The sequence below is a fragment of the Suricata suricatta genome, chromosome 4, assembly GCF_006229205.1.
Source record: "Suricata suricatta isolate VVHF042 chromosome 4, meerkat_22Aug2017_6uvM2_HiC, whole genome shotgun sequence".
Lineage (NCBI taxonomy): Eukaryota > Metazoa > Chordata > Mammalia > Carnivora > Herpestidae > Suricata > Suricata suricatta.
Window position 1 is genome coordinate 142061371 of NC_043703.1, and position 27755 is coordinate 142089125.

Genomic DNA, 27755 nt, shown 5'->3' on the forward strand with positions numbered 1-27755 from the left:
ACTTGCCTTGGCCAGCCATAGCACAGCGTGGCTGAGAGAGAGGCCATGAGCTCATTGCACTGCCCTTAGCACCACTCCCCTTCCTTGCTGTTCAGGTGAGCTCCTCTGGAGCACTGGGAGAGCACAGCTGCCCATGCCCTTCCTGAGTGTTTGCCCTCAGGGTTCATGGAACCCTCTTGAGCACATTCAGTCCCTCGCCTCTTATGGATGCTCTGAGTGAACGACAATGAGTATGTTTCACTGGAAGAGAGAAGCTTGCACAGCTCTGGGGAGGGAAGACATATATGCAGAAGTTAGGAGCAGGGGCCTGAAAATGAGAACAAGCACTTTTCCACCCCCACCCCTGTCACTTCTTACTTGCACAAGCCTGACAAGGGACTTAGTGTCTCTAAGCCCTAGTGATCCATGCACCAGGCCTAGTGCTGTCTACCTAATTTGTATGAAGATTTAACATTTAAAGGGCACAAGATATGATGCAAGTGCTTCCTGAGTGGGGGCTATTACATGAGTAAAGGCGCCTTAGTCCCCCATCCTCTGGGGGCCCCAGACTGAGGGTCCATGTATGTTAAGCCTTCTTTCTTCCCCTTCCTGGGTTTGGATGGGTTTTACTGATACAAAAATACTCAGCTTAAGTGTTTCTCTCTGTCTTGAATTTTACCTGATCCCCACCAGGCTGAGTCAAATGCCCCTGCTCTGGGCTTCATAATTTGCCTCATATTCCATATTGTTCAGGAATGCTGTGTATGTGTTTCTCTGTTCCTTTAGGCAGTAAACTCCAGGAGGGCAGGGACTATATTTTCTTCTTTGTATTCCAGCATCACTCATAGGTTGTGGTGTAGAAAGGTCCAATGTGAGAAGAACTGAATTCAGGGTCCAAGGTTATCCCTTTCTAGGCTATCCTGGTCAAGGCCAGGTGCTTGCTGGAGGAGGTAGGGTTGACAGCATCGATCATGTCTTTAATAGAACAGGATCCAGAGGGGAGCAGATTCTTGTTCCTGCATTCTTTGTCTGAGCTGGGAATACTCTGGGGACTTGAGACACATCTAAGCCATTAAAGGGAAGAGGAAAAACTGAGTGAAGAGAAAAACAGGAAAAGGAAGCAAAGGCATGTAATGATGGTTGAACGAAAAAATAATTGTGTGAGCATGAAAATAACAGAAGAGAAAGAGAAAGGTATTAGGGAGAGGGCAGGCAAGTAATGCCTCATAGGCTCATACCTGCCGTCTTTGTAGGAAGGCTTGGCTCTGGGTCACGCAGTAGATAAAGTCCAGCAAGGTTTCAACAGCAGGAGGAGGCAAGTGTGGGAGCCATTGACTCCAGCTCTGGAGTTAGATTGTCTCTTTGTGATCCTAGTTGCACCAAATGCCCTCGAGCTGGCTCTTTAAAGTCATATAGTATGGATAACAGTATCTATTTTGTTGTCATAAGGATTAAATAAGATGCTCAGTGTAGAAGCAGTTCTCAGAGTGCCTGGAACATAGTCAGTGCTCTGTAAATTATATCAATTATATAAATGTTAGCGATTTTTCATTTCTTAACGTCTGGGTCTAATTCCAGAGTCTCAGAGAGCTGGGGAAATGTGGGATGAAGGGGAATCCTTGGATATAGGATAATGTGGCCTAGTAAAAATCTCTTCCTCTCCCAGTTTTTGTTCACTGAGATAATCAAAGCATTTTTACTGTGGCTCTAAGGGAATCAGCAATATGGGGAGGGGGGAATAAAAACAGCAGCAGAAAGAATGGTCCTGGAGTCAGGATGCCTGAGTGCTGGGCTAAATCCTACCACTTCTCAGTTTTGTGACTTGGAGCAAGTTCCATAAGCCCTTTGGGCCTCTGCTCACTCATCTGTCAAATAAAGGAATTGGTCTGTAAGCTCTTTTTTTTTTTTTTTTAAATTTAAACAACCACTGATTTTAATATCCAACCAAACTGAGCTGAAACATTTTTTCCCTGGTTGGCTACCGTTGCTTCCTAGCCTACCTACTTGGCTGGGGCTATAGATTGATTAATAGGTGAAGCAAACATCACCAGACAGGGTCTTTGTAAAGGGAATTGATTCCTGAATAAATACAAATTATATCTAGCACTATATGTTTAAGTACCTACATTTTATTTCCCTACTTGTAGTGATATTTGGGACTCTCCACCATGTGCACTTTGGCTTGTTTCTTGAGGTAGCCCTATAAGGCTGTCTTCTTCGTGGATTCTGTCTCTTTTCCTCCTGGACTCTTGACATTCAGCATCCTTTGGCTTCAGCCCTTCTTTGTTTGAGAGATGTGGGCAGGAAGTATGGATCTTCCTATTTCTCTGCCATCTTGCCTCCTCTTAAGTACCTACATTTCTGAGGCAGAGCTGGGGGTGGGGTGGGAGTAGTATGGGAAATACAAAGCTTTCTCTGAATACAGAGCGTGATCAGGCTCGGGTGCACATACATCCTCCTCTGAAATATAAGCAATGACTAAGGCAGGGGTTTCCATCTCAGCAAAGGGAGAACCAAGAACAGACCACAGTGATCAATTATATCAAACTGAAAGGTTGCCTGATGGAGGAGGGCGTAGCCTCCCAGGGCACTCCAGGGGACAGTGATGACCAGCAGGACAGAGTGACATTTCAGTGTAATGTAAGAAAATGCATCCATTTTATTGAAAGCAGGGGTTCAGAAACTTTTTCTGTAAAGAGACAGATAGCACATATTCTAGGCCTTGTGGGCCATACAGTCTTTGTCACAGTTACTCTGCTCTGCCATGTAGTGTGAAGGCAGCCACAGACAATGATAGTAAGCATGGCTGTGTGGCAGTAAAAAATTTCTCTATGAAAGTAAGTACCAGGCTGGATTTGGCCCATGGACCATAGTTTGCTGGCCCTGGCATGAGAAGAGCATGTGTAGAATTGAGTGGCTGTTGGAAGTATGTAGTAAATACTACCTCCTAACACCTCAGGAGGCACAGTGTTGCAGTAGAGGTTTAAGATCTTCTTACTAGCGTCAAGATGTGTGTCTCTGTCTTAGGTAGATGCACTGGCCTGTGAGATTCCTTTTAACACTAAATCCCACACTTCTTAGAACATTGACATAGGGCAAGACCATGGGGCCCTAAGTGTCTGTGTGGGGGCAGAAGCCCTTGGAAGGAGAATTGGGATCATAAGACAAACTCCGCCAGTAAGCTGAGGCTTCTACAACCTAGTCAGGCACCTTTCAACTTTGTTCCATTCTCTGCAGAGGAACATTGTCTGGGAAGGACTTTTTGCTCCTACAGTTTTGGCAGATTTGGAGTGGAATCTCATGGAGATGGTCAGTTACTAATATATCAGTGGGAAAATAGTTCTTTCTTTTTTCTGTTATTTTGATCCCACAGTGCTGTTTGCCCAACACACACACACACACACACACACACACACACACACACACACTTCGCTGCTCACTAGTGGTGTTTATATTTTCATGCAGAGCAGCTGAATACAGAACAGTCATCTAAGAGCTCAAAAGAAGCACAGGCTAAGTAGGAAACTGCAGCTCTGTCTCATCCCCACACTTTCTTCTTCATGGTTTGCTCCCTAGAACATCATCTCCTTTTGGGATTTCCTTTATAATCTGTTCAGTCTTCCTCAAAAATATGGCAGGACTTGGAAGTGGAAGGAGGGCTTCAGGGTTGCCGGAGGGAACGTTAGATACACACACACCAGACTGCTATTGTGTGACTCCAGGCTGCCCGCACTGCTGTGTGTGGAATATTAAGACAGCGGGCTCATCCAGCGGCTGCCAGCAGCTTCCTGTGGATCCTGTAACAGGACCCTGAATAGTCAAGTCCTTATGGAGCCCAGCTCAAGTGGGGCCAGGCGGGATTCCACCGCCTCACCTGTTCATTCCATCCAGTCAAAAGCCAAGTAGGGATCTTTGCAGATGCACTGAATTATCTTTCAGTCTGATGGCCTGGCTGCCTGTAGACTTCTAAGGCCTCTGGGACACTGGCATTTCTGCTCTATTTGCATCTGCAGCATTTCAGGGTAGAAATAGGAATGGAGGAGGCGTCAGACCATTTGGGTCCAAGTCCTGGCTCTATCACTTAGTAGGTAACGGTGCCTTTGGAAAGACTTAGCTTTGTGAGACTTAGGGTCCTCATTTGTGAGAAGGAACCTTAAAAGTGAAAGAAAACAAAGATATTTAAGTACAGTGGATTAAAAAAATTTTTTTTAATTTGTGATTGTCATGTTCTGTAAAGTCACTGAGAATGCTGCATTAGCAAACACTGAACCAATGCTCCTAGGGGAAATACAGAGTTAGGCTCTTGTGAGCCTCTGGTCACAACAGTTTAATTAATATGCCAGCATATAACCCTGTTGTATGTGTGTTTGTGTTTAAAGACATCTTATTTTATATATATTAGTGATTTGTTAACACTGAACTCATGGCCTGTAGCACTGTAACCTGTGCCTGGATGAAGCCCATCTAACGCGTGCATTTCCTCTCCCTCCTTGCTCTGCAGCATTCCAGCAGTCTGCCTGGGGATGAGTGAAATCACCAACACAAAGCACAAAATGTGTAACATGTGGCATTAATTAAAAAAGTACTTGTTTATAGGATGAGAACTGTAACAGAAAGAACATCATCTTGTCTGACCTCAGCTAGGATCATGCACCAAATTTTTTGCTGCGCTGAACACGTGTGTGAATGACCACAAAAGCACTGCAAGGATCAATTTTGGGGTTATAAGTAAATGTTAGTGACTAGGAGAATTTGCACATATCAAATGTGTGAACAATGAGGATCGACTCTATGTGAGGGTCATCAGGAGGGTCTATCGCGATAAAATACAAGGGACCCCATCTAGTGTGCAAAGTCCTCCACAATCTATCCAGTTCCTGCTTTCCAAACCTTTCCATGGCTGCCGCTGCCTGTTTTCCTGCTATCCTTGCTGTTTACTGGTCAGCCAGGAAATGCTGTTTCTTGCTTCTGTGCCATTGCATACCCTGTTTTCTGCCTAGAACACCCTCTTTATTTGCAAAAACATAAACTATTATTGATCTCAAGGGATGCAGTTAGTAGGACACCTGGTCTTCCACACTATCTGTATATTTGGTTCAGAATAAAAAGGTTTGACTCCTAAGATTTGTTTTTTAAGGCACATATGAAACATATGAAGATGTCTTTTCAATAAAGACCACTTTCTTCTGATCTCCTAGTCATCAGCTCTTACAGAAACTCAGGTCCTGGTGAATGCTCTCAGGATTAGAGCTTGGGGTAAAATTCATGCTTCATTTTTTTCCAGAATTTTATGCTCAAGATTTAGGGAACCCTCACTCCCAGCTTGTGGTTTCTACCCCCGACCTAAGCTTTCATCATATGAGACCTTTCAGGATGATAAGGTTGGAACAGCACTCACGAAAATAACATCTGAAATCAAAGATAACCCTTTATGTTTCAGAATGATAGTCCCTCCCCCATCTTTGGTCACCTCAGGTTAGGGCTGGACCTCGTGGAAATGTGGAACCAGTAATACAGTGAGTTCCAGGAGTCTGGGTCCCACGTATCTGCCTCTGCCAAGTGGGTTTGGGCTCCCATCTGTTCTTCCTGCCCCTCGCACATGCTTACTCTGTCTCTACCTTTTCTCAGGCCTTCGTCTCTCTTGTCCAGGGGCTTGTTTCTGTGTTTGTTTCATCTTGACTCTAGCCAGCTAATTTGTAGCTGCTCCTGGCTTCTCCCACCTCCGTGAACTGCTTTCCTGCCACCCCTCCTGCCAAGGCTTTGACTGTGCTATCTGACTCCAAGAAGAGGGGGCACCAAGCAGTAAAGGAAAACTGGGTTGAGAGCAAAGCAGACATGTGTCTGGTTCTGTGCCCACCTCTCGTTATCTGGGTATTCTTGCATGAGTCCTTTATTTTTCTGTGTCCCAGGTCCCCAGTGTATATGATGCAGGGCATGTAGACTGTAGAGGGCTTCTTCAGCATGCACATTCTCTGATGCTATGAATCCTTGGAAGGGTGATGGGGGGATGCGCCTCATTTGTCCACAGGTGGATAAACCACCTTTGAATAGCTTCAGGGCTAATGAAAGCTGGCTCTGTGACTGTTTGGTGGAAGGTTTCAGCCTACAGATCTTTAGGCTTGGTGGTGACAGCACCTTGGTGAGTGCTGCTGACAAGAATGAAGATGGGACAAAAGCAAGAACAAGACGGAGGGCCATGTGTTTTCAGAGTCATCTCACATCAGTCATTACTCTTCTCTTAGAGGAGAAACGCCTCTCAGTGTGTCAGAGAAAGCCTTACCGCTCACTTTTCTAATGCTGTTTTGTGGCTCAGACATTACCTCAAAAAGAAAATAGAAGCAGCCTAAAGCCCATGAATCAAGGGAAGAGAATGTTCACCACTTAGGGACATTCATAATTTAAAACGAACAACACATGGTAATTACCAAGAGGGTGGTGGTGTGGTGGGAGGGTGCTTGCAGTGGTGGTGGTGGTGGAGGCTGGTGGTGTGGATGGAGACGCTGATGCTGGTGGTCATGGTGAGAGAGTAGTGGTGGTGATGGTCGTTCTACTGATGATGGTGGTGATGGAGGGAGGGTGGGAAGGACAATGATGACAACAGCCAGCACATACAGAGATACATAGTATGTGCTAGCGCTGGCGCAAAGTCTCTATAGATACCATTTTATTTAATCTAAGTCACAGAGATGTATAAACAGTGATATTATAAGAACAAGAAATCCATATCTACTCAGGAAACAACAGTAATGTTAGGAATAATACCATTTTCTATTTCTCTCAGTCTGGAAACCACTGCTCATCTCTGATGCTTTTTCTGTATTGACTTTGGCAAAACCAAAGTCCTACCACATGGGAAGCCTGGCTATGTTCTACGTTATAGATAAGGAAGTAGAGACTCACAAAGGTTAAATAGCAGGGCACCTAAGAGAGAACTAATGCAGATCACCTCAGGGAGCCTGCACTGGGGATTTGAGGGCAGTTTCATCACTGTGACTTGTGCAACACAAAGAAAATAGTGTTTACTCCTATGCGGATAAAGCATTTACTCACTCGTGTGTCCTTAGCTATGTTGAATCCTGCTTTGGAAATACTTACCATGTGAAAACTTCCCAAAGTTCCTTAAAAATAAAGTGATTCCCTTCCCCTCTATGACCCTGAACAATTACTGTTTTTCTGTCCTGGTGGTAGAGCTCTTTCTTGGGTCAGCTACGGCTGCTCTGTGCCCCTCAGTGATGGTTGCTTTTTCTGCCAATTCTTTCTTTGAAATCATTGACCTTTGAAATTTTAGGCTCACTTAATCTCCAGTCTGTGTCGCCTTGGCTGCAGCCAACTTTTAACCCAGGCACTGTACAGAGTGGGGCCATGGGCAGTGGAGTGGAGTCCAAGACTGGGGCCCTGCATGTTCCCCAAGGTCAGCCAGAGGGCCCGGACAAGAATAAAGATGATCTCAGTATGCTTGCTTCCAATTTCTACATTCAAGAACTTTATGAACTCATTCTTTTAATCTTTCTTCACATTTCTGTCTTGTCTCAGCTTGGTACCATGTGCCCTTCTGAATAACTTTCTTCTTATTTTATCTTCTAGGTCATTCATAAGGATGTTAATCATTTAGAAGGATGGGAGCTTCCCCTACCTGGAGAATGCTTTTTCCTGAACTCATTGAAAGTCTCTTTGATTTTCCCAAGAACTAAGAAAATAAAATCTAGACTAAGTGGGAAAATATTCTGTGTGAATAACATATTTATAAGCTCTGGGTGTTATATCAAAATCCCCACCTTGTGGAGAGGCCTGCTGGCTGGTCCCATTGGCAGAGTAAGTGGTTGCCTATATAGTGTGTTTTAAAGTTTGCTAGGGAAAGCTTCCTGCCTCTAAACATAGCGGCTTTGATTCTGCCATTACAGATAGACAGCTTAGCATTAAATATTGTCCTCTATGTTTGTGAAATAGGGGTGAGAACCTCTTAAAATCAGAGCACTCCTAAGGTGGTTTTCAGCTGGAACTGTGTTTGCCTCTGGTAAAAGAGTCTGGGTTGAGTTTTACCAGGTATAGGCAGATGCTATTAATGCCCACACAGGCCTGTCTACAAGGTTCTCATTGATTTTGCAAATACCCCGAGTCTTGGTCCTGGGTTGTTTTTCTGTTTTGTTTTGTTTTGTTTTTTTGGACTGTGAGAGCATGTTGGCTGGTGGACCCATGTGTTGAAGAATTAATGCCCTACAGAAGATAGCTGTACAGAAGGCTGGTTGGGATTTCACGGACGCAAATCCCAGCTCCTGAACCCTTTGTGGCATCATTCTCAAAATAAAAGTTTTTAATGTTTATTTATTTTTGAGAGAGAGAGAAAGAGACAGAGTGCAAGTGGGGGAGGGGCAGAGAAAGGGAGACACGTAATCGGAAGCAGGCTCCAGGCTCTGAGCTGTCAGCACAGAGCCTGATGTGGGGCTCATACTCATGAACCGTGAGATCGTGACCTGAGCTGAGGTCGGACACCTAGCCATCTGAGCCGTCTGGGAGCTCCGTTAGTGGCATAACTCTTCTACGTGTTTTACCCTGTCTCTCAGGTTTCCCCAGTGGGACTAAGCTCCAGTTTCCCACTGTGGTAATTGGCTGGATGGCACACCATTCTTAGCTTCCTTCCCTTCACTTTCCATCTCCCTACTGGTGTTTCCTGGGATTGCTTCCCAAATAAACTACAGTTGAATTTTTGTCTGAGGACCCCTTCTGGGGAAATCCAGACCTAGACACCAGGCGACAGCAGGTAGGCACAGTCCATGAGGCATGAAGGACCCGGGTTGCTTCCACTTCCACATCTGCAGTCTGTGATTTTCAATGTCATGGCAACAGCCCCTGAAGGCATCGGGTCTATGTTTCAGGCAAGAAAAAGGAGAAAACATCAAAAGCCAAGACAGAGACCAGAGCATTTTCCATCAGAGGTTTTATTATTTTAAACAAGAAGGGCTACCTTCTCTGTAGTGTTCTGCCTACAACTCTTTTGTTAGAATTATGTCACCCCACATTTCCATTACAATGGATACTGGGGAACTCAGTACCTTTAGCTGAGCATATTATGAAGCCAAACAAAACCGGGGCCCTCATTGTTTAATAAAAGGAGAATGAATACTGGGTTAGGCAAGGAGCAGGATTTCTCACAGGAGTTGTTGCCTAATAGTGTATGTTAATAGCTGAGTGTGGCGTGGGCTTATTAGAACCACGCTACTCAAAGTACTGACAAACGCATTGGCATCATCTGGGAACCTGTTAGAAATCCAGGTTCTCAGGTCAACCCCATACCTGTTGAGTGAGAATTTGTTTTTTAACAACCCCCCCCACAATCAGGTAATTTGTATGCACAATTAAGTTTGAGAAGCCTTGTCTTCAATCACTTTCTTTGGCATCAATATGAACAAGGAAATCTCTGGCTCTTGATACTCTTTCCTTGGTCTTGTCCAGTGTCATATCAGTGGTAAATTTCTGCTGGATGACTGAATAAGTTGTGCCAACCCAGGGGATGGGGAGAGGTGTCCCACTTAGTCCCTTGCAAAGTGACTCCCCTCTCCTTCGGAAAACCCCTGGCCCCCTCAGTGCCCTTTGAATCTCTTTTGTGCATCATGACCAGTTTTGAATGTCTCTCACTGTTCTCTTGGACCAAAAAGTCTAGGATCTTATCTCATTCATCTTGGCATCATTCCCTCCCAACACCCAGCAAGGTGCTTTGCTAGGTTAAATTGAATGGAACTAAACATTATACCTGGTTCTACCTTTGTTTTTTCACTGCTTTGACTATTCATTTCCATGTTCCTTTTCTTAAAATAAAGCAGCTCCCATAACTAACAAGGTAGTGTTTTTTTTTAGATTTTCCTAGCATTGTTTTGAATGACTGTGGTGTTTTGACTAAATAGAAAAAAACGCAGTGCAGAGATTTCAAAGACTTTTTGGCAGCAGGATTCTTTCTGCAAACATAGAAACCCAGCATGTGCTCGAATCTGAGCTTTAATGAAGTGGTGGTGGGGGGCCCGAATCCTGGTCATGGGCCTCCCTTTGCAGAGTGCCTCCCAGGCTTCATAGTCCTTGTGCATTTTTTTTTAAACCATAGTCTGCTTGCAAGAGGCAAAATTCCCATGACCCATCCATTCCCTCTTTTGGTGATGAGTAGGATTGGTGAGGATAAAAAAGAATTGAAGAGAAACAAAATCAACAAATTGTAATAAAATGTGCTGCTTGTAAGAAATACATATTGCCTACATTTCACATTGTAAAAGAAGAAAGTGAGCATAGGCAAGTGTATGTGTGCTAAAGCAGCACCTCATGGTCTTAAAACAACCCAGTGATTTAATTATGCTTTCTTTGGTAGAAGGCTCAAGTTATTCCAATGGCACACATTCACAGGCAGCACATTACAAGTTAAGTGTCCTTATAAAAGCACAGGGATATAGATGATTAATATTAAACTGTAATTATTAAAAAACTGTAGGCCTGAAATACTGTTAATACAACTGTATATCATGACACACCATGGGGTTAAGCAAATAATTGATAATACTCTAAATTGATAATAATGAAGCTAAATGAATAGCAATTTATACTTTAAAAAAATAAAAAGTCACAGCTCTTAAAAACTCACAATAATTGTGGTAATCTTGTCGCTAATGAGAAATTATATGAAATATTATCCACTTTGTGAGTACAAGTCACATTAGCAGTGAGGACCCAGTGATACAGAAAATCAACTTCCTCAAAATTGTTGGAGTACAACTATCTCTAAGACATTGTATGAATAGGAAGTAAGAGTTGGGAAATGTGGCCAGGCTTTGTGAGGTAGCCTTACGTTTTAGTGGATACTGAATTAAACTCCTCTGCAAATGCTAACAGTAAGTTACTTTTAGTTTAGGAATGGCAACATTTAATGACCTTGATAACTCACTTTAGGTTGTTACATGTAGCCCAGAGTCCCATGTTCTGATGAAACTCTAGAGAACAGCTCGTCATTCCCTGGAAGAAAGGGACACCTCTTGTATTCAGCAGGCTTTGAAAATTGTTGCCGTAAAGGAGGAGAGAGAGGATGGAAAAATGCTTTGCTTCCCTCAAAGGAGCTTCCCTCATTATGTCATGCTGCTGGAGATAGAAGCTAAACTCATCAGATGGGCTCCTTCGATGGACCAGGTGTGCATTCATGTCCCTGCAAACTCGCCTTGATGTGGTGTGACTTTCAGGGAAGTAACTACCAGTGACGCTGGAGGTTCATTAGCAGAGTCCTCGAAGGCCCCGGGAGGCTTGTCAGCGGGACAGTTCTGAGTAAGGGTTCCTTAATGGGCTGAGTTGCTTTACTCTTTTGCTAAAAGATCAATTTACTATTTTTTGGTGTAAAGACCAATTTAAAAGCAGCAGTTCTGCCACTTTTCACCACCCTTGATTCTAACTACAGGAGCTGCCTGTGAGTCTCCTCAGTGTTCTAAGGCTACTTTCCAGAGCAGTCCTGACTCTGTGCATTTGAGCAGTAGATACTTTTTAAATATGGCTAGTCATCTCCAGGAATTCTTGTACTTATCTGTGCTCATAACTCAGGTGGACTGGGCTAGGACCTGTACAGCATCAGCAGGCTGTGGGGAAAAGGAGGAGCCAGGAAGAGGGCAGAGATGTGTACACAGCAACCAATCCTCTCCCACAGAAATGGAAGCCAGCAGATCAGTGATGTGGGAACGCAGGGGTGCTGCACATACCATCTTGGATCTGGCTTGTGTTAATATGTGAGAGAACTCAGGAGCAAGCATGTGTTCTGAGATACTGGGGGAGTTAGACACAAGCTTGCTCCGTGGATATGGGGTTACAGAGCCAGTCATGGGCACATGCTCACTATGGTTAGAAAGATCTCATTGTCCTAGGCTCTCATGGCCCATCCCAGTAAAGGCTGATTTCTCTAAAGAAGGTATCAAGTCACCTGATCTAGTTCTGGTTTAACCAATGTGTCTTACTTCTTCTTTTAGAATGCCCACTAGAATCTACCCAGGGATGATTTTCATGGGTTTCCATCTTTCCATAAATTCATAGAACCCTTGGAAACTCTCGTTGAAATAATTCAGAAATAGCGTTTGTTCCCTCTAGGGTGGTTGGACCATACTTAGATAATCCTAGGGACAGCTTGATGACTTAACTTGGACCTGGAAGACTTGTAGAAAAAGAGCTGGACCTTGTGGGCCATTGGAATTTCATCAGCTCTTGTAATAGCAATGGAACTGTTAGGCATTGTTTCTTCTCAGATTTTGGTTTGCATAGATGTCAGCAGGTCTTGAGTGGAGCTCAGGATTCTGAAGTTTTTTTTTTTTTTAATTTGTGTTTATTTCAAGAGGGAGATAGACAGCAAGAAGGGGAGGGGCAGAGAGAGAGAAGGAGACAGAAACCCAAGCAGGCTCCACGCTGTCAGCACAGGGCTTGTTGAGGGGCTTGAACTCACGAACTGTGAGATCATGACCTTGGCTGAAATCAAGAGTTGTACGCTTAGCTGTCTGAGCCACCCAGGCACTCCCCAGGATTCTAAAGTTTTCATCAAGCATCTTGAGCTATTCTCATGCTCATTGGGAAACACTGATGTGAAATTTGGTTTTATAGCCTGCACAAGGGTGACATTAGCTGGCTTGGGGTCAGGATAGGGAGTATGTCTGAAATGACTCTGAGTCAGGGCTGGAGTGTGCTTTGTGAGACAAAATCAGGCAAGGTTTGGGGTGAGTTAGGTGGCTCAGTCAGTTGAGTGACTGACTTCAGCTGATGTCACGATCTCATGGTTCATGAGTTTGAGCCTCACATCTGCCTCTGTGCTGACAGCTCATAACCTGGAACCTGCTTCAAATTCTGTGTGTCTCCTTCTCTCTCTGCCCCTCCCCTGCTTGGACTCTGTCTTTCTCTGTCTCTCAAAAAAAATGTTAGAAACAGGCAAGGACTTAGGGGGCTTAGGAGGGAGAGTTCAGAAAGGTCAATAGTGAATGAATAGGTTTGGGTTTTAGGATTTTGTAGCACAGTCTCCTTTCCTTAAATGTTCCTTGAAAACTAGTAAGGCTCCAGTAGTAACTTCTCACTCATCACTCTAAAATGAAATTTGTGTAGTGCCTCCTTTTTGTAATCCCTTTTAGAAAAAAATATTTAAAAATATCTAACTGTGGTCCTCAAGGTAGAGTTTACCACCTGATTCTAGACTATGAACTCATTCCTCTGGCTTGAGTTGTACACACACATTGTCCGTCAGGTGCAGTGGTGACTACAATGATTGACTTGGGGGACTTGAAATTTTCATGGGACCATGGAGTTTGGAAATATAAGAATTATAATTCAATAAAAGGTGAATTTTTCAAGGCAAATCCTAGCACCAACCTTAATGGTGAGATATTAGCATCCTTTTCATACAGTCAGAAACAGTAGACACATAGCTCTATACCAAACTCATGATGACTTAATTTTGTTTTTGGAGGATTTTGCCAATAAAATTTGATAAAGGAAGAAGAGATGGTATAAAAAATGGAGAGAAACAAGCAGAATTATCATTGTTTGTAGGTGATATATTTGTATACTTGGAAAATCCATAAAGATTAATGGAAAAATTGTTATAAGCAATAAGTGTATCTGCTTAGAAAGCTAGATACAAAATAAATACAGAAAAATCAATAGCATCCCAACATATGTCAAAATAACCAGTTAGAAATTACACCTGAAAGAAAAAAACTCCCCATTTGCAACAACAAAATAAATGATAAAAATAAATATTACAAGGAATATGTAAAAACTGTGAAGACATTGTTAAATGTTATTAAGAACATGGTAAAAAAAAAGCTCCTGTGTTATTATAGAAAGATTCAACATTATAAAGATACATGATCTCCCCATGTTAATCTGCATGTTTTAAGTGATCTCAATAAATGAAATAACAGGACTTTTAAAAACTAGTTGAGTCAGTTCTAAAATTCATATGGCAAAATAAGGGAGCAAGGCTAGGTAAATTCTATAAAGAAAGAAAAATTGCAAGAAGGATACAGCTGTCTGTCTATTATTCTTTTAGGGAGGGATAGATAAATGGATCCATGAATATAATGAGGAATCAGAAAGAGACTCAAATTAAGGCAAAAAATTGTTCTATAATAAAGTTGACATTTCTTATCAGTGGAAGAAAATGCTGTTCATGAAATAAATATATACATATATAATTTAAATTTAAATCCAAGTTAGTTAACATATAGTGTGATAATGATTTCAGGAATAGAATTTAGACACTCATCGCTTGCATATAACACCTAGTACTCATACTAACAGGTGTCACCCATTCAGTCCACTCCCCATCCAATACCCCACCAGCAGCCCTCAGTTTGTTCTCAGTATTTAAGCATCTCTTATGGTTTGTCTTATTCTCTGTTTTTATCTTATTTTTGCTTCCCTTCACCTATATTCATCTGTTTTGTTTCTTAAATTCCATGTACGAGTGAAATCATAGGATATTTGTCTTTATATGACTGACATTTCACTTAGCATAACACACTCTATTTCCATCCACATGATTGCAAATGGCAAGATTTCATCCTTTTTTATTGCTGAGTCATATTCCATTATATATACATTACCATATCTTCTTTATTGATTCATTAGTCAATGGATATTTGGGTTCTTTCCATACTTTGGCTATTTTCAGTGGTGCTGCGATAAACATTGGGTACATGTGCCCTTTTGAATCAGCACTCTTGTATCCTTTGGATAAGTACCCAGTAGTACTGAAAGGTATGAATTTAGTGCCGTTGTGTTGCCTGTAGAGTTGGTGTCTCTGGTGATGTTCTCTGGTCCTTTCTAGTCTTTGTTCCTGTTTTGTTTTATCTTTTCTCCATTCAGAGAGTCCCCCTTAAAATTTCTTGCAGGGCTGGTTTAGTGGTCACAAACTCCTTTAGTTTTTATTTGTCTGGGAAACTCTTTATCTCTCCTTCTATTTGAATGACAGCATTGCTGGATAAAGAATTCTTGGCTTCGTATTTTCCCAATTGAGCATGTTGAATATATTCTGACATTCTTTTCTGTCCTGTTGAGTTTCTGTTAATAGGTCTGTTGTGAACCTTATCTGTCTTCCCTTATAGATTAAGGACTTTTTTCCTCCTTGCTGTTTTCATAATTCTCTCCCTGTCTGTGTATTTTGTGAATTTGACTATGATATGCATTGGTGATGGGTGGTTTTTGTTGAATCTAATGGCAATTCTCCATGTTTCTTGGAATTTGATGTTTGTGTCCTTTTCCAGATTAGGAAAGTTTTCTGTTATAATTTGCTCACATAAACCTTCTGCCACTTTTTCTCTCTCTTCATCTTCTGGAACTTCTATGATTTGGATGTTATTTCTTTATTCATTTATTTATTTATTATTTTTAATGTTTATTCATTTTTTGAGAGAGAGAGAGTGCACAAGCAGGGGAGGCGCAGAGAGAGGAGGACAGAAGATCCAAAGCAGGCTCTGTGCTGACAAGCTAACAGCAGCAAGCCTGATGTGGGCTTGAACTCACAAACTGTGAGACCCTGACTTGAGCTTAAGTTAGATGCTCAACCAACTGAGCCACCCAAGTGCTTCTGGATGTTCTCCCTTTTTAATAAGTCACTGAATTCTGTAAGTCATGTATCATAATCATCTGCCTTTGCTTCCCTCCTTATTTCTGCTTCATTATTCTTTATAATTTTATCCTCTATATCACTGATTCACTGCTATGCTTCGTCCATCCTTGCTGTCGTAGCATCCATTTGGGATTGCATTTTTGGCCCAACTTCATTTTATTTCTTTTATCTCCACAGAAAGGGATTCTCTGGTGTGTTCTTTGCTTTTTTCAACTCCAGCTAGTATTCTTATTATCATGGTTCTAAATTCTAGTTCAGACATCTTACTTATATCTGTGTTGATTAAATTCCTGGCTGTGACTTCTTCCTGTTCTTTCTTTTTGGGTGAATTCCGTTGATTTGTCATTTTGGAGGAAGAAAAAATTAATGAAATAAAATACTAATATTAAAAACAAAACAAAACAAAAAATCAAATAAAAGAAGTTGAACCCTAGGTGTGTTTTGGTCTGCTTGTTGAAAGAATCTTGATAGAATAGAGAAAGAAGAGAAAGGAAAGAAAAATAAAAGGTAAGAAGAAATGTAAAAATTAAAAAATATATAATAAAGTAGAATAAAATAAAGAAAATGAAATAGAATAAAAATTAAAAAATAAAAAATAAAGTAAAAAAATAAAATTTTCTCTTTCTGTATCTAAGAATGAGAAAGAAAAAAGAAAACAATTTAAGGAAAAACAGAAGCAAATAAAACAAATAGATAAATGAATTAGCAAACAGAATTAGCAAACTTGAAGTTACATCCAGTTTCCCCTAGAACTAAAACTATGAAGCCTTCTATAGTCAGTACACTAAGTAGGTGAAGTGACTTGTGCTGGTCTTCTCGGGGATGTGCTTGGAGGGCGCAGTTGAGTGGGGCTTGGTGTTGTCCACTAGGTGGCTCTGTTGTCCACTAGGTGGTGCCACTTAGCTTACTGGGGTGGACCTGTGTGCATGCCCAAGTTCGTGCTAGGAGAGGTTGAAATGACTTTTTCCAGCTCTCTAGTTTCTGGGGCAGGAACTTCCCAGTCTCCCTGACCTGTGTTCAAGTCCCCCTCCTTTGTCTCAGGTTTCTGTCCACTCCACCTGTCTACCCTGTCCATGTCCAAGCTGTCCACCAGGCAGGAGGCACCTCCCTCCACAATTTTATCTCAGAGGGGGTTGTTTTTCAAAAGCCTTTTTCAGATACCCGGGTGGCTACAACCCACTCGTACTCTCTGGGAAAGGGTCTTACTCATAACGGCCAGGTGCTGGCTTGCCCCAGAAAACATTCATGTGTTCATCCAGTGGCAGAGGTTCAGAGATTATGGCAGATCACAACACAGAGCTAGCACCGGGTTTCACTGCACTTTGGTGTCTTTGTCCCAATATCAGGAAACATGGCTGCTCTCCAGGTCTCACTTTGCCTGTGGGAAAGCCATATGGCTTCTATCAAATGCACTCCAAGCAGGGGAATTGCTTCTCCTCATGTGGCACACAGACCTCTCAGACTTTGCTGCCTGCTCTTGGGAATTCACCCTACTTCCTCACCAGAGCACCACCAGGCACTGAGCTTTGGAACTTCATACCCTGCACTCCACTGTTTATAGAATCCTTGTGGTATCAAAACCCTCTCCTTTCTCCCCATCAATGGTTTTGGAGAACAGATTGCTTGTTCTATCCCCTGTGACTGTTTTCACTCTTTCTCTCCAGCTCCTTTTGAGGGGACTGCTTTTCTTGATTGATCTTGATGAGCTGCACTCTCCTTCTTTCTCTCTTTCTCTCTGTCCTCTCTCTGAGAAAATGACCCCCTACCCTCCATAGCTTTTTCTCACCCAATTCACTTCTCTGCCCCATGTATCTGCCAAGTTCTGTGGCTCAAGTTATGCAGATTGTTGTGTTAATCCTCAGATCAATTTCCTAGGTGTGCAAAATGGTTTGGTGCTGATCTAGCTGCATTTCAGGGATGAGACCATGCTGCTCCACTATCTTCTTCATGGAATAAATATTGAGCTAATTCAATGAGTCCCATGTAGGAAGAAAGTTTAAAAAATAAAGTTGGACATTAATTATTTACCAAAAAATCCAAATGGTTTAAAAAGATAAAACCACAAAAACTCATTAAAATACTGATATAAATTATAAGATAAATTTTTTAAATGCATGTGTGTATAGCTGCTGGTGTCTCAGTTGGCTAAGCATTAGACTCTTGATTTCAGCTCAGATTATGATTTCATGAATGTGAGATCAAGCCCCACGTCGAGCTCTGTGCTGAGTGTGGAGCCTGCTTAAGATGCTCTCTCTCTCCCTCTGCTCTTCCCCACTCATGCATACCCATCCTCACATGCATGTGTGATTTCTTTCTCTCTCTCAAGAAATATGTATATGCTTGTTGGGTGAGGGGAGATTACAACCCAGAAGGTATGAAAAAATATTATTAATTTGATAGTTGCAAAATTTTTTATGGTAAGATAAAATAATCAAAGGGTCAAAAGACACATGTGCTAATTTCCTTAATATGTAAATACATCCCACTAATCAATAAGAAAGAACTAATAAATCAAAAGACAAATGGGCAAACTACATAAGCAGACACTTTCCAGAAAAGATGATACAGAAGACTTTTCAAAATAGGAAAATATACTTAATCTACACATAATTGGAGGAATAGAATTTAAAAGTACAGTGGGATGCCATATTTGTAATTATCTGATTTTAGTGATCAGGGGTTTGATAACACACTGTGATGGTGAAGCTGTGAAGAAACAACCACTCTCAACTATTTTGGGTATAAAAATTGATATATTCTTTGTGGAAGGCAATTTGGCAGTACCTGTTTTAAATGTGCATACCCTCTGAGCCAGCAATTCTACCACTGTGCATTTACTATAGTGATATACTTGGATTTGTACAAAATGAGGGCACACAGGGTTATTCTGTGCAGTATTTATTGTTATAGAATAGTAATCATGAAAGCAAAGATTTAAAAAAAACCACCCAAATTTCATCAATAAAAACTGTTGACTACATATGGAACAACCATAAAATAGAATGAAATACAGTCACTTAAAAACACTAAGACTCTTTTATAGGTGCTAGGATGAAATAATCTGGAAGATATATTGTCATATTTTTAAAAATGCTATAAATAGCATGTTACTAGTTGTGAATGTGTGTGTTTTGAAGTCTGTATAAACACATTTTAAACATTTTGGTCTCCAGAGACCTCTATGCTCTTAAAAATTATCAAAGACTCTAATCCAGTGATCTCAGTTGTCTTAGAAAATTCTAGAAAACCCAAAAATGCACAAACACACATTTCATTACCTGTCAAAGTGATGATATAATCACACGTCATGCAGCTGCTGGAAAACTCCACTGTATACATGTGAAAGAATAAAAGTAAAGCAGGTGAGTAATACATTGGTATTATTATGAGAATAGTTTTGATCAGATGGACTCCCTGAGAGGGTCTTGAGGACCCCGAGGGGTCCATGGACCATGCTTTGAGAACCACTGATCTACACATATGTGATTGTATATACATAGAGGAATTCTACATGAATAGCCAGAATGGGTAGAAACTGTCTCCTCTGGAGAAAGGACATTGGGTGGACCAGGGAACCCGTTGGGAGAGAGATGTACTTTCACTGCATAACTTTTTGAAACTTTTAAATTCTATGCATGTGTTAATGGTTACATTGGTTTTTTTTTTTTTTTTACAAAGAAACTTAAAGGATCTAAAGAAATGAAATGAAACGGAAACAGATTTATGAGCTATAGAATTAATCAGAGCCATGGGCTGAGATGGATGTACATGAATGTTTGTCACAGCATTATTTATAACTGTGGAGACTTGGAAAAACCCCAGAAGTTCAAAGATAGAGATTGGTTAAACAAATTATGGTACATCTACACATTGTAATTCTATGCAGTCATTAAAAATCATAAATCTCTAGAATGTTCTGTGATATGGGGAAATGCTTACAATATAATGTTAAGTTAAAAAAAGTAGTGCAGGATATAACTTTGCTTGAGCCAAATTGTTGTAATTTAAAACAATACTGGAAGGAAATATACCTAAATTTTGACTCATTATTTTTGGGTGGTGAGACTATGGATTATTTAAACTTCTGAATTTTCCAAATTTCCTATAGTTAACATGTATCACTTTTATAAATAGAAAGAAAATTCTATAAAAGAAAGAAAGAAATGGAAAGGATTCATTCCCAGGACTGTGGAGGGATGTTCAGCTTCTCTTGCAGTGCTGATAGGACGGTGAACTATTTTTGAGGGATATCCTGCCTCTGGCTGCTAGATGGATTCTGCTGGAGTGGATGCACGCATCTCAGATGTTTTAGCTCCTGTAGCACCAGCTCTGAAGGACTGGCCTGCAAGGGCATGGCTTGGCTGGGGAAGCAGGTAAAAGGGGAGACAGTGGAACCTAATGAATTGGAAAGGGTGATATATTTGTAACTTGTGCCAACAAATTAATCCCAAATTTAGCAACCTAAAAGAACAAATATTATCATCTCACAGGTTAATGTGAGTCAAGGTTTGACTTAGCTATGTGGTTCTGTCTCAGAGTCTCTTATGAGGTTACAGGTAAGATAGCAACTGAGGGCACAGGCATCTGAAGGCTTGGCTGAGGCTGCAGGATCCTGTTCCACGGTGACTTCTTCACATGCCTGGCATGTGAGGGCTGGCTGTTGGCAGGCCTCTTTTGTCCCTGGTCACATGGACCTCTCCGTATGGCTCTTGAACATGTGTACAGCATGGAATCTGGCTTCCTCCACAGCAAGTGATCCAAGAAAGCTATAACGTCTCTTATGACCAAACTTTGAAGTCACACAGTATCATTTTTGCATATCCAATTGGGGTGACACTGGTCAGCCCTATTTAATGTGGGAGGGCAGTGCACAAGGGTGCAAATATAAGCAGTTGGTGCTGCCTTTGAGGCTGGTTACCACTGGTGGACACTTGCTGTTCAAAGTAATGAGCAAGGCCCTAAGTCTTGGCTAACTCCCCATGGCCAAATATCCTGGATTGGTGGGAGATTTGAGGGTCTGTTTTACAGAATAGAAACTGACTAGCTGGGCCATACTGAGGTTGCCAAGTCACCAGGAATCTTTAGGCAGGGTTTGGCACTTAGAAAGGGAAATGAGGTACAAACAAGGCTCTCCCCTCATGCAATTAGCTCTCCCTGTTTACAGGACTGCTGTCAAGTTATGCGGGCCTAGGTATTGGTTACTGGTGTTATAAACTTGCACCCTGGATGCTTTGGAACAGCATGATGTAACTGTATTTTCTATAGAGTCTTGAAATATCTACAGAATATGAACATTGCAGTATCCAAATTGCCTGCTGTATTTGGAAGCCTGCTGTAGATAGAGGTCATATCAGACCACATGTTTAGATTTGTGGCTTTGAAAATATGATCTTAGGTTGTTCCAATGCTGGCCAAATCCACCTGGATACTCAGTCCACAGTCAGCACATAAGTGAAAACAAAGGATTCTGGGGCTTAGTCTTAATGGGATAAACCAGACCAGTCCTGAATGGTGGGGTGAGCAGGGCTGGTGGTCAGTGGTCCTGGGCGGCTTTTAGAATGGTGTCTACATAGAACCTGAGCAGGGAGTCAGTGCCAGGAAGGACCAGTGAGAGGGGAAGAGCAAGCATCCCACCTTGTTTTAGTTTGGTTTGCCAGGAGCAAGGCCCATTCCAAATTTGCTCAAAAAATGGGGTGTTTATTGTAAGGCCACAGATCTGATGGAAACCATCAGTCCTCAAGAAAGGCAATATTTTGAGGTGCCTGGGTGGCTCAGTGGTTAAGCATCTGACTTTGGCTCAGGTCATGATCTCATGGTTCATGGGTTCGAGCCCTGCGTCGGGCTTTGTGCTGACAGCTCAGAGCCTGGAGCCTGCTTCTGTCTCCTTCTGTATTCTGTCTCATTCTCTCTCTGCCCCTCCCCCACTTGTGCTCTGCCTCTCTCTCTCAAAAATAAATAAATGTAATAAAAAAATTGAAAAAAAAGGCAGCATTTTGGTGCTCTACTAATAACATGACACAAATGTCAGATTCACACAGGCTCTGTATCCTAGTTCAGACTTTGGGAGAGGGGAGACTGATTGGCTTAACCTAACCTGGGGATTGGCCTCTCTAAAGTCAGATGGCTTGCAAAACATGATAGTCAATGATGCTCCATCTGGTCTGTGGGCTCAATCAGAAGAAGGTGGAAAAGGGGTGAAAGGTGGGTATATCCCACCTGTCATATCCCTTGGAGAGGGATTGGGACATAGCTGGGTGGGCACAGGACTGGTACTGGGGAAGCCAAACAACAGAAAGCAGACTTCAGAGAAGGGGTATTTCCTGGAAGGAGGGTGCTGCAAGAACATGGCAAAGTCCAGCCCTTTAAGAGATCAGGGGTAAGGTGTGGCTTGGTCATAGGAACAAGGGGGAAAAACATGTATTTGAAATAGGATTCAAAGTGAGAGGGGGATTAGCATGAATGTCTATTGATGCTGAGTCTTCCGATACTAATTCTTCCTAGGTAGAACCAAGGTCACTGAACTGGGTAGGGCTTACTCGAAGGGATTCAGTCAGCTCTAGGTCTGGATAAGAAAGGAAGACAGGCATACAGGCCCAGGCATGGCAATGTAGATGTGACTTGATAGATCAGATCATCCAGTGGGAATTTTTATTGTGATCATTCAGTTAGATGTAACTCATTGCTCAGAGATTGACTTGGCTATTTGATCTATCACATAGACGTGACTAAGCTCTAAAATACCAAGGCCTTCTTGAGGCCACTAAAAGTCACAGGCCAAGGCACTACCCTATGTTGGCTGAAAATCAGAAAGAACTAACTGCATTGGTTTTGAGTTCTTTAAAAGGCCTTTCAAGAAGACCATATTGATAAACCAAATTACCCTCCAAAGTTTATTTTCATCTTCCCTGGTCAACAAGGATATTTAAAGACGAGAAAATATTAGGATAGCAGCAGGCGATCAGACGAACACATGTTAGTTACAGTAATAGCTCACACCCTTTCTCCCTAATGTACCGTGTTTCAGCAAACACAGGGATTGAGGTACACAGTACAACTGTTTGCTTTCATCTCTCTTGTTCTCACTCCTCTCTTCAGTAAATGTGAGATTGTTTATTGTTTCCGGGAAAGAGCTGTTATTCTCTGGTGGTTAAGGGCTTTTTCTGTGGCCTCGCCTATCATGCCTTGGGATGGATAATACCATGCTGAGCTCTTTCATTGTTTCTGCAACAATGCATGTACAGACCAAGAGGCTGTGCTCTCTGAATGGCGGTGGGGCTACCCAATTGGTTGTGGATCCTCAGGGAAGTAAGTCATTTTTTTTCCCTTCTGGGTAACTCCAGTTCTCCAGACTTTTCCTGGTTTAAGTCAAATAATGTAGCACTTGCAGGTTTTCTTCTTCCTTGGGAGCAAGTAAGGCTGTTTACTAGATATTTCTGGCTTTCTATGTTGTGGAGCCTCTTATGATAGGGTAGAACCATATGGGTATTTCCAGCCAGAGTTGTGAGTGCCATTTCCATGTTGGAATATTCTAGTTGTTGGTGGAAGACCTACAAGCTCACACTACTGACGGTTCCATCACTCTGGATCCTGAAATGATTATGATGATCAGGGCCCTCCCTTTACTTGAAATGGACATAGAATATGAGAGGAATAGATTTCATTGTTTTTAAGTTACTGAGAGTTGTGATTGTTGTTTTTACATAACATGGGCATCCTGACTGATAGACTGTCTTTATGAAAGAAAGCCGATGTTATTATTATTTGTCATACAAAACTATTAAAAGCCATTTGTAAAAAAAATCATAATTCTACCACCCCATAAGTCTATTTTTCAATGCTGTTTTTCTCCCGTTTTTTTGTATTTGTAATTTTTGCTTAGATATACCATAGGCATAAATTAAATTTTGTATTTTAGATTTTTAAAATTTAATTTTCTCATGACTTAATGATGGTAGGAGCCCTGACTGTTTTATTTACCACAATCTTTCTCTTTACCACCTCATGCAAAACCAAGCATGCAGTAGGTACCTAATAAATAATAGTTAAATTAATAGTTAAATTAATAACCTTACTTTAGTCTTAGCATGATGATCATTATCTTCTTAGCATCATGATCACTAGAAGATACCTTATGTATGACTGGTCAGCAATCGCAGGCTATAGATTTAAAGCTCAGGTTTGTCTAGTGGAAGAGACATTTTTAAAAAGAAGTTTTTTGTTTTATTTTCACTTTTCTCTGGCTAGGCGTAGGTCCAATCCCCCTGCAAGCTCATAGTCTCCTTGTAGTACCTGTCAACTCTCGTCCCCAGTCTTGGTTGAGAACTTTTGGCCATGTGGACAGTCTCACACAGAATTTCAGAACAGGTATGTGTCTTTTTTTTTTTTAATATTTTATTTATTTAAGAGAGAGAGAGAGAGAGAGAGACAGAGACAGAGAGACAGAGACAGAGACAGCATGAGCAGGGGAGGGGCAGAGAGAGAGGGAGACACAGAATCCCAGGACAGACTCCAGGCTCTGAGCTAGGTGTCAACACAGAGCCCGATGCAGGGCTCAAACCCACCAGCCATGAGATCATGACCTGAGCCGAAGTCGGATGCCTAACTGACTGAGCCGCCCAGGCGCCCTTAGAGGTGTATCTTAAAGAAGATACCTGGTATTTCTTCTGATTTGATACTTGAGCCTAGAGAAAGCAAGGGTTTTCCTAACGTCGTAGAGCCTCTCAAGCAAGGCTTTGCTTGAAAACCAGTTTCTTGAACACAAATCCACAGTTCATTTAAATGTTTCTTCTGGGCCCCAATTCCTGATCTTGGGCCAGGGTAAGCTATTCCAATTGGGATTTCCAAATGTCTTAGCCCTGAGTATCTAGTAAGGCCTAGTTTCAGTTCGACTTTCTGATTTTTCTTTTGCCTTTTTTCTCCTTCTTTTTATTTCTTCTGCTCTTCTTCTTCTTTTCCTTCTTTTGCTCCCTCCTATTTCTCTCCTTGACCAACTGGATGCCTTACTTAATTAACCCTGTAGGTCTTAGTTGGGTTTTGCAATTGTGAGATGTCTTTTGCCTTAAGTCACATTGCCTGAATTTCAGATGAGTTTTTATTACTGCTTCCCTTATGAAGAATTCAACCCCCCACCCCCTGAGGGGTCTACCTCTCTGTTTTCAGAAATTGGGAGTATCCTGAAGAGTCTCATTGCTCTCACTGTGGAGTGTGGGCCTGTCCTCTCTTGCTACATGGACACATGGACTATGCACTTTCTGTTCTCTCCATCTAACGTGCTCAAGTCAATGGCAAGGTGACTCACAGCACCTCACCTCATTAACTGTGTCTTCAGGGCTTCCAGTATCCCCTATCTGTCCCCTCCTCCCCAACCCCACTCCCTGCTTTTCCCTTTTTCAGTTGGGTTTTTAGTTTCTTTCTCTGTTCACCTCTGCCCACTTCAATCTGTTTCATCCCACTCTATTTTCTTTCTTGTAAGATTGCCCAGGATTTCAAGTCATGGCCTTCTTTGTCAGATATCAAGGTTCAAATCATTTAACAAGTCTTGTTCCCTGTGTAGTCTTCTTGGGACGTCACTCTCTATGAGCTTCCATTTGTGATTTGTAAAAAAGAAATACTATTACTTCCCCCTCATCGTTTACTGTGAATTTTAAATGAGATAAAGCATGGGAATTATTTTGAAATATGCTGGCCGAAAATAAGTGTGTGAGACATGTTGGCTATCACTCTGGCTCACGCTTTTTATCCCTGTCTGTATGTCCCCTACTTGGTCTTAACTGCACTTTCTGGTCTCCCTTCCTCTAGATGGCAATGATATAGAAGTGTCAACATTATAGCTGTAGGCATGAGGAAAAGGTCTAATTTGTTCCAGAGGGATGTATAAATTTTGGAGAAAAAGAATCATTGGTTGGAATTCCATTGCTGTTTTTTACTTGCTATTTGACCTTGGGCAAATTATTTTGCCTCTCTGATCCTTAACTCTTTTGTTTCTGTAATGGAAATAATAATATATGCCTTTCTCCAAAAAGCAATTGTGTGATTTGACACACAGATATGTGCGCGCGTGCACACACACACACACACACACACACAGTCACATAGGTGCATGCATATAGTGACTAATAGACTATCAATATTCATTCGTTCCTCCTTTTTTAAATTAATAAAAAAGGAATAATATTTTTGAGATTTGGTGTGATTTAATGTACAGGGAGAAGCACTTTTTCTTCTTCAGGGAAATTTGAGAGAATTTATAAAAGTATGAGAATTAATTGAGCCCTGTGACCATTGCATGCAAAAACAGTGGTTCCTGACTGAGGGCTCGCATTATGTGGGAGGTTAAACCCTGGCAGCTCATCTGAAGTTTCAAGTCTCTGCAGCCCCCTAGTGGCCACTGATTGTAGCAGAAGATTCTTAGTTCTCAACAAATTACTCCAGTCAATTTGACTTTGGACAAGAATTATGTAGAGAATAAGGAATGGAGTAGGGTAGTGAAGGGACCTACATCTGAGTCTTTTAAACACTTCAAATTATTCTTCTATCAGTGTGCACACCAGTGAAATCTGATGAAAATGCAGAGATATATGCTCACATACTAGGAAAGTATTAACCAACATATCCTTTCCAAGTATTAGCTTCCACGTCCTTTCCTTTCTCTTCTCTTTCTCTTTCTCCCTCCTTCCCTTCCTCTGTCAAGGTAAGAGCATCCGTTCTAGTCCTTGGGTCAGATCATTCTTTGCCCTTAAACTTTTAAAGTCAGTGTACCCAGTTTGAGTTCCAGGGAAAAGCCAGTTACCTTGTTAAAATAAGCAAGTTGCCAAATATAGAGCAGGAAGCAAACCATTCTAGCAATCAATTTTATTTGGTCATTAGATCTCCTGGTTGCCAAAGGCAATGCCTCTAAGTAGCCTAGCCTGTGAGAGCAGAGGCCCTGCTTGGCTACCATCTCCTGTGTGTTAGTGGACACATTTTTGCAGCACTCACTCTGCAGCTCAGCAAAGGAGATTCAACTCCACTCTGTACTCTGATTTTATGAGGAAGCTTTGCTGCTATCTGTCAGACTGTGAGCTCCTCAAGAGCCTTATGTTTTGCTCCCACAGCACAAGGCCTGACAATCAACCTTTGAGAAGATGGAATGGAGGGATTGTGTGAACTGAAGTCTGTAGTTTTGTCTCTGGTTCTAGTGAACCACTTGTTATAAATACAGCTATTCTCTGAGTTTTGTGTTGGCAGCTCCGGAGAAATAAAGGGAGAGACCAGAGGTACGGTCCTTACTTCATAGATGACTAAAAAATGGTCTTTGGTTCTGAACTCTCACTCCCAAGGCTGTGAGCAAGTATTTGGTCGTCATTATTCCTTACAGCTAAGTCATCCCCAGATCGTCTTGGCCTGTTACTCATGGAGGGATAGTAAAATAGCATGAATAAAAGCACAAGGGTGAGGGTCTGGGATGCACGTATGACTATGTGACCAAAGGAAAATCAATTACCATCTTTGCGACTCAGTTTTCTCATCTCTAAAGCTGAAATTTAAAATATTTACCTTGCAGAGACGAAAGGAAGTGACACATGTTCAAGCACCATTCTGAGAAAACACAGTGTGACTGACAGGTCTGAAATGTATTTGCTGTAGTTGAAGAACTCTTAGAGATCACCGTCACTCTCAACCCTCACGCTGCTAACTTTTCTCATGTTGATGGCAGAACCGACAGGTTCCCAGGAATGCGTTTAAATAATGGAAGGGTCAGAGAAGATTCTGTCTCAGGGCCCTATTCCAAGCTGTTCTCGGATTTGGCAGTGTCGTGCTGCCCCTCCTCCCACTCCTCATTTCCCCCTCGCAGCCAGTTTTATTTCACAACCAGCTTTTCTGAAGTCGGACCCGTTTTAATCTCTTAAATGCATAATTAGGGAGAGTGCTTGATTGCAAAGGCCTCTTCCAGACCTCCCATTTATCCAAAACACGCTCCTGTTCACATAACAGAGAAATAGGGCAGAGAATCTGGAGGAAGGGGAGGAAGGAGGGAGGGGAGAGCGGTAGAGGGAGGGCGGGGCGGGCCGTGTGCTTTTCTCAATGAATGCCGAGGCCTCTGCAGATTTGCATAGGAGCCTATCTCGCCGCGACATTGGTTGGCGGGTGCCAGCGGGGCGGGGCGGGCCTGCGT

General features: G+C 41.9%; 1 long non-coding RNA gene across 1 annotated transcript in view; it reads left to right on the forward strand.

Moving 5' to 3' along the window:
* Positions 1-7633, forward strand: part of LOC115289135 — a 140854-nt gene extending 133221 nt beyond the window's left edge. The window contains exon 4 of the long non-coding RNA XR_003907405.1: positions 7564-7633. This is a non-coding gene — a long non-coding RNA (uncharacterized LOC115289135). The remainder of the gene's footprint in view (positions 1-7563) is intronic.
* The last annotated feature ends 20122 nt before the right edge of the window (positions 7634-27755 follow it).